At 43.7% G+C, this 10,684-nt stretch overlaps 1 pseudogene; it reads right to left on the reverse strand.

Annotated features, from left to right (window-relative positions):
- Positions 1-5,742: 5,742 nt before the first annotated feature.
- LOC114699468 lies at positions 5,743-10,684 on the reverse strand (annotated as a pseudogene).

Here is a 10,684-nt window from a genome sequence, read left to right on the forward strand (position 1 = left end):
ATCAGTGATGAACTCTGAGGTGGAAGAGGAAGGCAAATAAGCCCTCTGCTCTCCATGCTACTTTAGTTAATGTATCACAGCAGCAGGAAGCAGACAAGGACACCAGTTCTCATCTCCACCTGGTTACCTCAGCCTAACTCAAAACGCAATCAGCCGATTGTACTCTAGTCACTTAAAAGTCCACCCCTGGGATGCAGGTAGGTCTTCACGGAGTGGCGTCAGATCTTAACCATCATATGCCAAAGAATATTGCTGTCTTAGCTGCTGTACTATTGCCATGAGGAAACACCACGAGCAGGGCAACTTATAAAGGAAACAGTTAGCTTAAGGAAACAAAAGTACAGAATGCACCTGGTATGATGCTTTATCATCATTCGTCATGTGAAAAGAGCCAAGAATATTCCTTCCTTTTTTCCCCCCGGCCTTTCCACAGAGATAGTGTGGACATGCCAGGGCATTCCCCTCATGTCCTTGCTTTCAAGTGCATTCATTTATCATCATAGTTTCTGCAATTCTTTCTAGAAGGCTACCTTGCGGGGAGAACATTCTACACTCTGTCCCATCCATAGTTCACAGTAAGTTCACAGCTTTCTCACACAGGCTCCCACATGAACCTATGGAGGCCTGTGGTGGTTTGCATGGGAATGAGCCCCATCAGCTCATATATTTGAATGCTTAATCACCAGGAAGTAGAACTGTTTGGGAAGGATGAGGAGGTGTGGCCTTGTTGGAGGAGGTGTGCCACTGGCAGTGTGGGCTCTGAGGTTTCAAAAGTCCATGCCAGTCTCGGTACCAGTCTTTCTGCCCACTGCCATCAGATCAGGATGTAGGTCTCAGCCTGTCACCGTGCTCTCCACCATGATGATAACGGACTAACTCTTTGAAGCTGTAAGTAAGTCCCCCTCCCCCCAATCAAATGTTTTCTTCTATATGTTGCCATGGTGTCTCTTCACAACAAAAGAACAGTAACTAAGTCAGGGCCATTCTCATTCAAACCACCACAAAGGTCTTGTGGAAAAAATGCTCACAAGAGACTGTAAAGCAGAAAGTACCATCATCCCATTTCTTTATTTGAGAGGTTGCTGAGGATGGAACCCAGGGCCTTGCATCTGCTAGGCAAGTGTTCAACCATTGACCTACACATACAGCCTGTCAACAAATTATATAGACAGATGTAAATTATAAATGAAATAGTGAGTAGCTCTTACATTCATGCTCACATTACACATATATGTAATTCATGTAAAATCACATATGTGCACATATGGGGAGAGTAGACACAACTATATTCATAATAGGTTGGGAATGATGTGGAATTTGTGGGGAGACACTATTTGTGTTTTCACACTCTTTTACTTTAGTCATGATGGTTTTTGCTTTGTTTTGTTTAGAGACAAAGTCTCAAAGGTGGTCTAGAATTAGCTTTATATTCCCAGGGCAGCTTTGGACACACTATCCTCCTTATTCCCATTCCTAAACATTGGAATTGAAGGTGTGTGCCACCATGTTCCACCAACTACATCCTTTATGAACAGAGAAGTAGATCAAGAAAATCAACAAGGTCTTTCTTCTGATTTTCATCTATACTGATACAGGTGGCTGGAAGCAAAACTCCTCCCTCTCCCAGCTGCCTTTTCTTCCATCTCAGAAGTGGCTCAGTGGCTTCATGATGTCTACCCATGCCCTTCACTTCAGCTGTGCTGATGGTAAAGGGTAGATCATTGTTGAGTCAGTGGGCCTGAGACTTAGGTCCTTGCCTGATCCTTGACCCTTCTGAAAAGCTTCAGTGTGCCCTTTAGATGCCATTAGCCCCACCCCGATGTTTTGGGAGAAGATCTTGTTCCTTGTCCTGTGTCTCAGGGAATTATTCTTAGTTCAGGGTCACCCAGTTAACCACGGCATTGGCCCACTCTCCATCTAATGGTCCCACAAGTCCTCACACCTTCTGTACCAAAAAGCAACTCATTGCCAACTGTTTAGGAGAGGATGACAAAACCAAAGCAATTTATCTTCTCTCTGCAATACAGCAGAGATCAGTAGTGATTTGTGGACTCCCCATCATACCCCAACTATCAACCAGTGTCAGGGTAAAATGCTGTTATGAAGCATTTTCCCAGCAAGATGCTCCCATATTTCCCAACACCATTACCGAGTGAACATTTTCTAGAAACAGAAGACAACAAGCATGCCTAGTTTAATAGTTTTCTCCCCCACTGTTATTTAAATCACCTTTAATAAGGGGGCTCTCAGATGTATAATTCACAGCAAAGTAAAGCCTGATTCCAGTTGCCTAAGCTGCCCTGAGACGGCCATGGGAAATACACTAATGAGATGTCTGACTGAGTGTTAGCAGTGATGCTAGCAAACGTGCACCAGGGCAAATTGTACTAATAGCCTCTGGGCATTGGGAATAAGAGAGCACGGCGGGCAGAGTTTCCTAGCAAGATTACAAAGAGAGACTTCTAGCCCAATGAAGCATTTTAATTTAAAAAAATTACATTAGTCTATTTTGTGTATGTCTATGTGTGTGTGTGTGTGTGTGTGTGTGTGTAAGTCAGAGGATAACTTGTAGGAGTCAGTTCTCTCCTCCCACCATGTGTATCTCAGGGATTGAACTCAGGTCATTAGGCTTGGTGGGAAATGCTTCAGCCCACTGAGCCCACGTCTTAAGTTCTGGACAACCAGGTGGTACGGGCCACTATATCCTGACCCCAATCCTTTCTCTTCCACACACATTACCAACTGTAGAGGATGCTGTGGTTCCGCTTGAAAGGCAGCTGGGAGAAGTTTTGCTTTAGGTCTGCACAAGGACCTGATTTATCAGTCAGTGCGGATATCACTCATCTAAGGTGGGCACTGGCTTCTAACAATTCACTATGCAGACCTTTCCTTGCTTAGGAACTTCTACCTTCACACCCCTCACCCCACAGCTACAGCTAAGGACTAACTGATCCGATGCTACAAAGGGCTAGTCCCCTTGTCCTCAGGGGACTCTCCCCTAACAGCAGCCAGACCAGCATGTCATTAGGAATGAAGCAGAATCCGATGGCAGAGCCAGATGTCAGAATGGGGTCTTCAGCCAGCCTTGTCCCCATCGGCAGTCATGTGACGTAGCCACGACCCTTTACATGTGTCATTTATTGATTCTGCAGCCCTTCACATTCACTGTCTCAGAGATACACAGAATGTAAGTGCTGCAGGGGCCTCAGTCATTTCTCCAACAGGTCCTGTGTGGGGCTGAACTGAGTTCTGCTTGACTTTCTACTGCTGTGACAAAGGCTATGACCAAAACAGCTTGTAAGGAAGGGCTTATTTGGTGTTTAGTTACTCTTCTATTGCTGTGACAAAAACAAAAACAAAACAAACAAACAAACAAAAAACATGACCAAAGTCAATTATAAAATAAAGCATTTAATTGGGGGCTTGCTTACAGTTTTAGAGGGTTAGTCTATGACTATCATGGTGGGGAGCATGGCAGGGGGCAGGCAGGTATGGTGCTGGAGCAGTAGCTGAGAGCTCCCATCTGATACACAAGTCGAAGGCAGAAAGAGAGAGACTGAGCCTTTAGAAACTTCAAAGTCCATGCCTAGTGACACATCTCCTTCAACAACACACCCCTAATCTTCCCTAAACAGTCTACCAACTAGGACTCAAACATCCAACGTGCGATCCTATGAGGGTCATTCTCATCCCAACCAGCACATACGGCTTGTGTCTTGATCACAGTCAATACTGAAGGAAGTCAGGACAGGACCTCAAGCAGGAGCCGAGGCAGGAACCACAGAGGAGAGCTGCTTACTGACTTGCTCCGTGGCTTTCTCAGCCTGCTTCTTAAACTACACAGGACCACCTGCCCAGGGGTGTCACTGTCCATAGTAGGCTGGGCCCTCTCATATCAATTAGTCAAGAAAAGCCCCATAGACTTGCCAACAGGCCAGATGATGAAGGCAATTCCTAACTGAGGTTTTCTCTTGCCAGGTGACTCTAAACTGTGTCAAGTTGACAACAACAACAACAACAACAACAACAACAACAACACCTAACTAGCACAAATGGTGTCCCCCTCCCCCAAACTGTGTTGAAGCCCTAATATCGGAACTTAAGAATGTGGCTTTATGGGCCTGTAGAGATGGCTCAGTGGTTAAGAGCACTGGCTGCTTTTCCAGAGGACCTAGGGTTCAATTCCCAGCATCCGCATGGCAGCTCACAACTGTCTGTAATTCCAATTCCAGGGGACCCGACACCCATAGCAAAACACCAATGCACATTAAAATGAAGAAGAATGTGGCTTTATTGAAATTAGGATAATTGTATATATAGTTAAATAGGATGATGTCATACTAGAATATAGGACTAGTAATCTGATATGGTGAGCATCCTTATTGGAAAAGGAAAGAGACATAGAGAGGGAGAGCAGAGTGAGGCATCTGTAACCAAGGGATAGAAAGATGGTCTGTAACGATGGGAAGCTAGGAGAAGCAGGATATGTTCTCCCTAAGCTTTTAGAGAGTGTGTGACCTGTTGATCCTCACTTTCAGACTTCTAGCTCTAAACTAGGAATGTTATCTTGTCACTCGAAGCCATCAGTTGGTGGTCCATTGTTACGTCAGTCCTGTGGAATGGATATAAGCCCCTCTTACATGGCTACCTTTTTGGGTTAGTCTAACCTTAAGGCAATGCATGCCTGCATTTCACTTTCACTCAGAGGAGGAAACTCACAGTCTGCCCTCAATTCTGTGTGCACAAAATCTGTGTCTCCATTTGGACTTTCTGTCACATGCTTGGTTTAGAACGACAAGCATGAGAGGTCTCTGAATCACGAAGGGCTCTACTGCCAAGGGTTGTATAACCCTTAGCCCAGGTCATGAAGGCCCAGGAGAACTCAATAAGACAGGCTCTTGGAGGAGCTCCAGCTGACCAGGCCTTGCTGTGTAGACAGCTCTGTGCAGTGGTGTGGTTGGCCCCTCAGCCATTCCTTCCACTCCCCCACCCCTTTGTTTTTATTTTTTATTGCTTTCTGATTTTCTTCCTGCCCAGGACAGTCCCTGAGCGCTAAATTCTTTGATTTATTTAGTGGTTATTTCTATGTTGCTTCAGTCATTTCTGCTACAGAAAGAGACCAGGGGCCCAGGCCTGGCCTCTCCACATTTCACATCCTCCTCACCACAAATGGCAGCATCACTACATTTGGGTCCCATGGTTGCATTAGAACCTTCGTCCTTCCTCTGGTTCAGAGCCTACATCAATGATCTCACTGAAAGCCATTTCCAGAGCCAAACATAGAGCTGCACAAGACTTCCTCTGTGGACTCAGGTGAGTCGATACAATATTGTCATCTCAACTTTTGTTTTGTTTTTTTTGAGATAGACTTTCAGTGTGCAGCCCCAGCTAGCCTGAAACTCACTATGTAGACAAGACTGACCTCAAACTCACAGAGATCTTCCCACTTCTGCTCTGGAGTGCTAGGATTCAAAGTGTGCACCCCGTACATGGCTACAATCATTAATTCTTCAAAGCATATTCACCCAAGACAACATTCAAAGTTAATGAGAATGGACATAAATTCATTGTTTGGAGGTTTTTTTTTCTTTTTTGAGGTTTCAATATTTTATTCAAGTTTTATTTTAAGTGATGTTAATTACAGCATTTGAAGGGGAGGAGCTAACGCCACACAAAATGGAAGACTCTATAATGTACTCATTAAACTGCTAAAAAAAAAAAAAAACAGTGTGGTGAGGCCTGTTTAGACAGAGGTCACTTTAGATCCCAGTGTTGTCATGGTGTGACTGAAGTCATCTGCCCAGCTCAGAGCTGGAGATCCGGAAGCTGTTTCTACTCGGGTGCAATGGTATTAAAAAAAAAAAAAAAAAGGAATTAAAAAAAAGAAGAAGAAAGAAAGAAAAGAAAACCACACTACAGCACAAGGAAGAATTAAATCCCGAATGACTGGCTCCCATCATGCCCACCCTCTCCATCCTAAAATGGCACAAAAGAAATAGCAAACCACACCTGAAGACTACTCGGTGTAAAAACAGGTAACTGATGGACTAGGATGGGAGATCTGTCTAAAAAGGTCCCTTTCACACAGGTGTGTGCCTTCTTCACAGCAGTGAGGATCGGGACACCAATGCTCAGGAAGTCACATTTTCATCTGTAGACTTGATACAGATTGACAAAGGGCCCGCACATTCCCAGCTTCCACTTGAGGTCTGGCATCCACAACCACACATCTATAGCTGAAAGGACCCTTTCGGGAGGACCCTTTTGGGAACAGAGTTTCTACTGTACCTCTGAAATGGTAAACACCTTAAAGCAGAGTCATCCTTAGCCTGGAGTTCTAACACGGTATTTATCTATTCTTGCATCCCCAACATACATTGAAAGGTACACTAAATTCTGAAGGTAGATATGCTGCAAAATAGTTTAAAAATTAATGATTGTACAATATTCATTTATGCTTGAAATTCCAGTCTTAGACCAAGCTTGTGACCACCCACATTAATGTCCTTGCTGTCCAGCAGAGCTGAAAGCATCAGTTTGATACCTGGCTTTAGTGTCTGAATGTATCCTAAGCCAATCAGGCTAGAGTTGTTCACTTTACATCAGGGTCAACAGATACTTGACTGCTATTCCAAAGTGAGTGTTACTGTTTCCTGCTGTCCAGGTGAGACTGACAGGACTCTCCAACTTCTTATTCACCTTCTGGTAAATGGAGCCACCAAATTCTGTGCCGTCGTTCACATTAGTATGAAGCTGAAATTCATCCCTCTTGTAGACAACTGTGAAGTTGCTCTGAGTCACTTAGGACTTCAGGGTCTCAAAATTCATCTGGTACCCAGCCAGCCAGCCCTCATAGCCAAGGGGCCCAGACCGAGGGCCCAGCGATGTCAAAGTCCGCATCACAGTCCAAGTTAATATGCTGTAGCTAGAGTTTTCCTGGTCCTGCCTGGCCCATGGTCAAGACAAATCTCTCTTACCATGTCAGTCCCGCAGCCACTCAGACCCAACCAAGTAAACACATAGCGACTTATATTACTTATAAACTGTATGGCTGTGGCAGGCTTCTTGCTATCTAGTTCTTATATTTAAAATTAACCCATTTCTATTAATCTATAAGTTGCCACATGGTTCATGACTTACCAGTATCTTAACATCTGCTTCTCATCATGGCGGCTGGCAGCATCTCTCTGCCTCAGCCTTCCACTTCCCAGAATTCTCTTCTTTCCTTTTCCTACCTATACTTCCTGCCTAGCTATTGGCCAATCAGCACTTTATTTATCAATCAATCATCACAGCAAATATGCTCCCTCTTGTACTCTGTCTTGACTTTAGCGTGTCCCCCCCCCCCCCCCCCCCCCCCCCCCCCCCGTGTTAGGGGAGAAGAATGAATCGATGGCCAGGTTCAGTCCCCACACAAGCTGGTGATCTCGGTGCCCAGGGTGTTGTCTGTGTCCACTTTCTGCAAAGGTCAGCCTGTACTCTGTGCTTGGTTTCCAGGCTGCCATTCACTTTGGTGGTCTGTTGCTGGAGGGCTTCTCTCCAGGTTCCCCAAGCCCTGCAGTCCCACAATCCACTTATAAAATAATCACTCAGACGTTTATATCACTTATAAACTGTATGGCCACGGCAGGCTTCTTGCTAACTGTTCTTTTATCTTAAATTAACCCATTTTTATAAATCTATACCTTGCCACAGGGCTGGTGGCTTACCAGAGTCTTTACATGCTGCTTGTCTTGGCGGTGGCTGCAGTGTCCCCCTCCTCAGCCTTCCGCTTCCCAGAATTCTTCTCTCTCCTTGTCCCACCTACTTCCTGCCTGGCAACCTACTTCCTGCCTGGTCACTGGCCATCAGTGTTTTATTTATATAGAGCGATATCCACAGCACTTCCCCTTTTTTTTCTTTTTTTAAAAGGAAGGTTTTAACTTTAACATGGTAAAATTACATATAACAAAACAATTACCGAGCAAGAATTATAGTTACAATATTAAAGAAGATGTCCTATCTATCTTATATTTGTGAGTTTAAGGTTTTATATCTAACTTATCTTTTATCATAACTGAGGAAATTACAACTATCTAGTTTTCAACCACATCAAAGGCCTGAGAAGGAACATAATGGTACCTGAGAAATGGTAGATGGATGCAAGCAACTTTCGGGAATCTTGCAAAAGTAGACCAAGACAGCTGGCAGCTTGGACAGTCACCTAATGTTTCTCAGCATTGTTGGTGCATTTAAATTGGCTACAGGCCTAGAGTATCTGACAGACCATTTTTAGAAGCAGGAATTCTGAGAGACCATCTTACCTTGTCTTGGCAGAGTACAGTAGTCGCTTTCCTTGTGTCCCACTTGTCCAGAAAGGACAGCATTATATTTGTACTGTCAGCCATCAAGGCAAGGGCAGTTCTTTGCCCAGTAGGCCATTTTGTGACAAAAAGACAAATTTCCAAATGGAAATGTCTTAGAAGCCCAACATTCTCTTGCGATCAATTGGTGCAGCCAGGAGCAATTGTGTCTCACGTCAACAGAATTTTAAGTTATTTAAATGCCATATTCTCTAGGTCTATGAAGTGTTTGAAGATTACGTATCTATCTGAAATATATCTATGTATACCTAGAAGACTTAACTAACATGGCTACAGATATGATTATCATAGATGACTAATTATTAATCTATTTTTAATTATCCATTACAATTTTAAATGAGTTACATAAGCATAATACCTCAAACAAGAATAGAAATATATATTATATATATATACAGTATAAAAAATTAATTAAGTTATATAATAAACTAAAATTTATACCAATGTAAAACATTTTAAACATAAACTAAAATCTATATCAATGTAAAACATTTTAAACAAGTTGTTTTTTAAAGGCAGGTTCATTAATCTACCCTTTTATCTTATCATCTCCATATCCTCCTATATATCTATATCATATCCCCTTTTCTTTTTTAGAAAGAGATCACATTTATAATCAACCTGTTTTAAATAAAAATATTGGTTTTTCTCTGTCCCACACCAGAGGGCTCTTCTGATTTGGGACACAAGAATCTCGCTGGGCGGTGGTGGCGCACGCCTTTAATCCCAGCACTCGGGAGGCAGAGCCAGGCGGATCTCTGTGAGTTCGAGGCCAGCCTGGTCTACCAAGTGAGTTCCAGGAAAGGCGCAAAGCTACACAGAGAAACCCTGTCTCGAAAAAACCAAAAAAAAAAAAAAAAAAAAAAAGAACTCTCTTAACCATTTTTTTTTTAAAGCAATATGTCTGGGTTTAGAGGGGGAGTGAGCCAATTCCACCTCTAAAGCCAGCTTGGTATATTTGGGAATTTGGGCGTAGCATCTCTTACTACTTCCTGCTGGAGGGGGGCGCTGTATCTTATGGGGATGCAAAGAAAATTTTAGGCCTATGGGGTAGTCCGTGAGGCTGTATTGTGTGAACCAGTTGCCTTGAAACCGCTCTGGGTGTTGGATCATCTGGGCCATGGTGTCATTGGAGACCTTTCAGGGGGTCTTGGCTGGTGAAACCTGATGTATCTTAATCTGGAACAAATCCATAGCCTCTGGCTTTCTGTGGAAACAAAAGCAGAGCCTCCTTTCCAAAGCAACATATCCTTACATCCAAATTTTGAAGTTAAGGTACCTTTAAAATACACATTTTGGCATAACTCAACAGCTTTTGCAATCAAATGTTTCTCTTCAGTTACGAATATCAAAGAGAACATAATCCAGATTCTCTGTGTGGTAGCCATCTTTATGTGGCTTATGTTTTATATTACCTTGAGCCTATTGCTTTAAACTGCAGCCTTTTAAGCCTGAAATGGTGCTGTGGCTGCTGGCTCCGCCCACTTCAGCTTCCCAACATGGCGGTGGTACGCTTTCCACCACTGTGCTTTTATGCAAGCAGCGTGTAGCCCAGAAACCTCTTTTTGTTTTGTACTAGCAAAGGCTAAATCCACCACGCAGCTTAATGTGCCACTTGCAGAGGCCTCATTCCCGCCATACTGCAGACTGAGCTCTCACGCTAGGAACCCGCCAGTAGCTCAAACCGGCAGACTGCCTCTCATTTGAGAGAGACAATTAGGAAGCTGTTTTTAGCTCCATTTTAGAATCTTTTCTCAGGTTTTAGGTAGAAACTTTTGCCAACACGTTGGGCACCATTTGTTGCTGGAGGGCTTCTCTCCAGGTTCCCCAAGCCCTGCAGTCCCACAATCCACTTATAAAATAATCACTCAGACGTTTATATCACTTATAAACTGTATGGCCACGGCAGGCTTCTTGCTAACTGTTCTTTTATCTTAAATTAACCCATTTTTATAAATCTATACCTTGCCACAGGGCTGGTGGCTTACCAGAGTCTTTACATGCTGCTTGTCTTGGCGGTGGCTGCAGTGTCTCTCCTCCAGCCTTCCGCTTCCCAGAATTCTTCTCTCTCCTTGTCCCACCTACTTCCTGCCTGGCAACCTACTTCCTGCCTGGTCACTGGCCATCAGTGTTTTATTTATATAGAGCGATATCCACAGCAGTGGTCTCTGTGCTGGCTGAGCCTGAGCTGGTAAATTCCAGTCCAATCTTGGACTTTGTTTTCAAATCAAGTTTTATTAAAAAAAAAAAAAGCCGTAGCCCTTGGTGACGACATCCCTGGCAGACTTGGCAAGATCAGAATATGTGGGAGGCATAGCCAT

The sequence above is a fragment of the Peromyscus leucopus genome, chromosome 4, assembly GCF_004664715.2.
Source record: "Peromyscus leucopus breed LL Stock chromosome 4, UCI_PerLeu_2.1, whole genome shotgun sequence".
NCBI lineage: Eukaryota > Metazoa > Chordata > Mammalia > Rodentia > Cricetidae > Peromyscus > Peromyscus leucopus.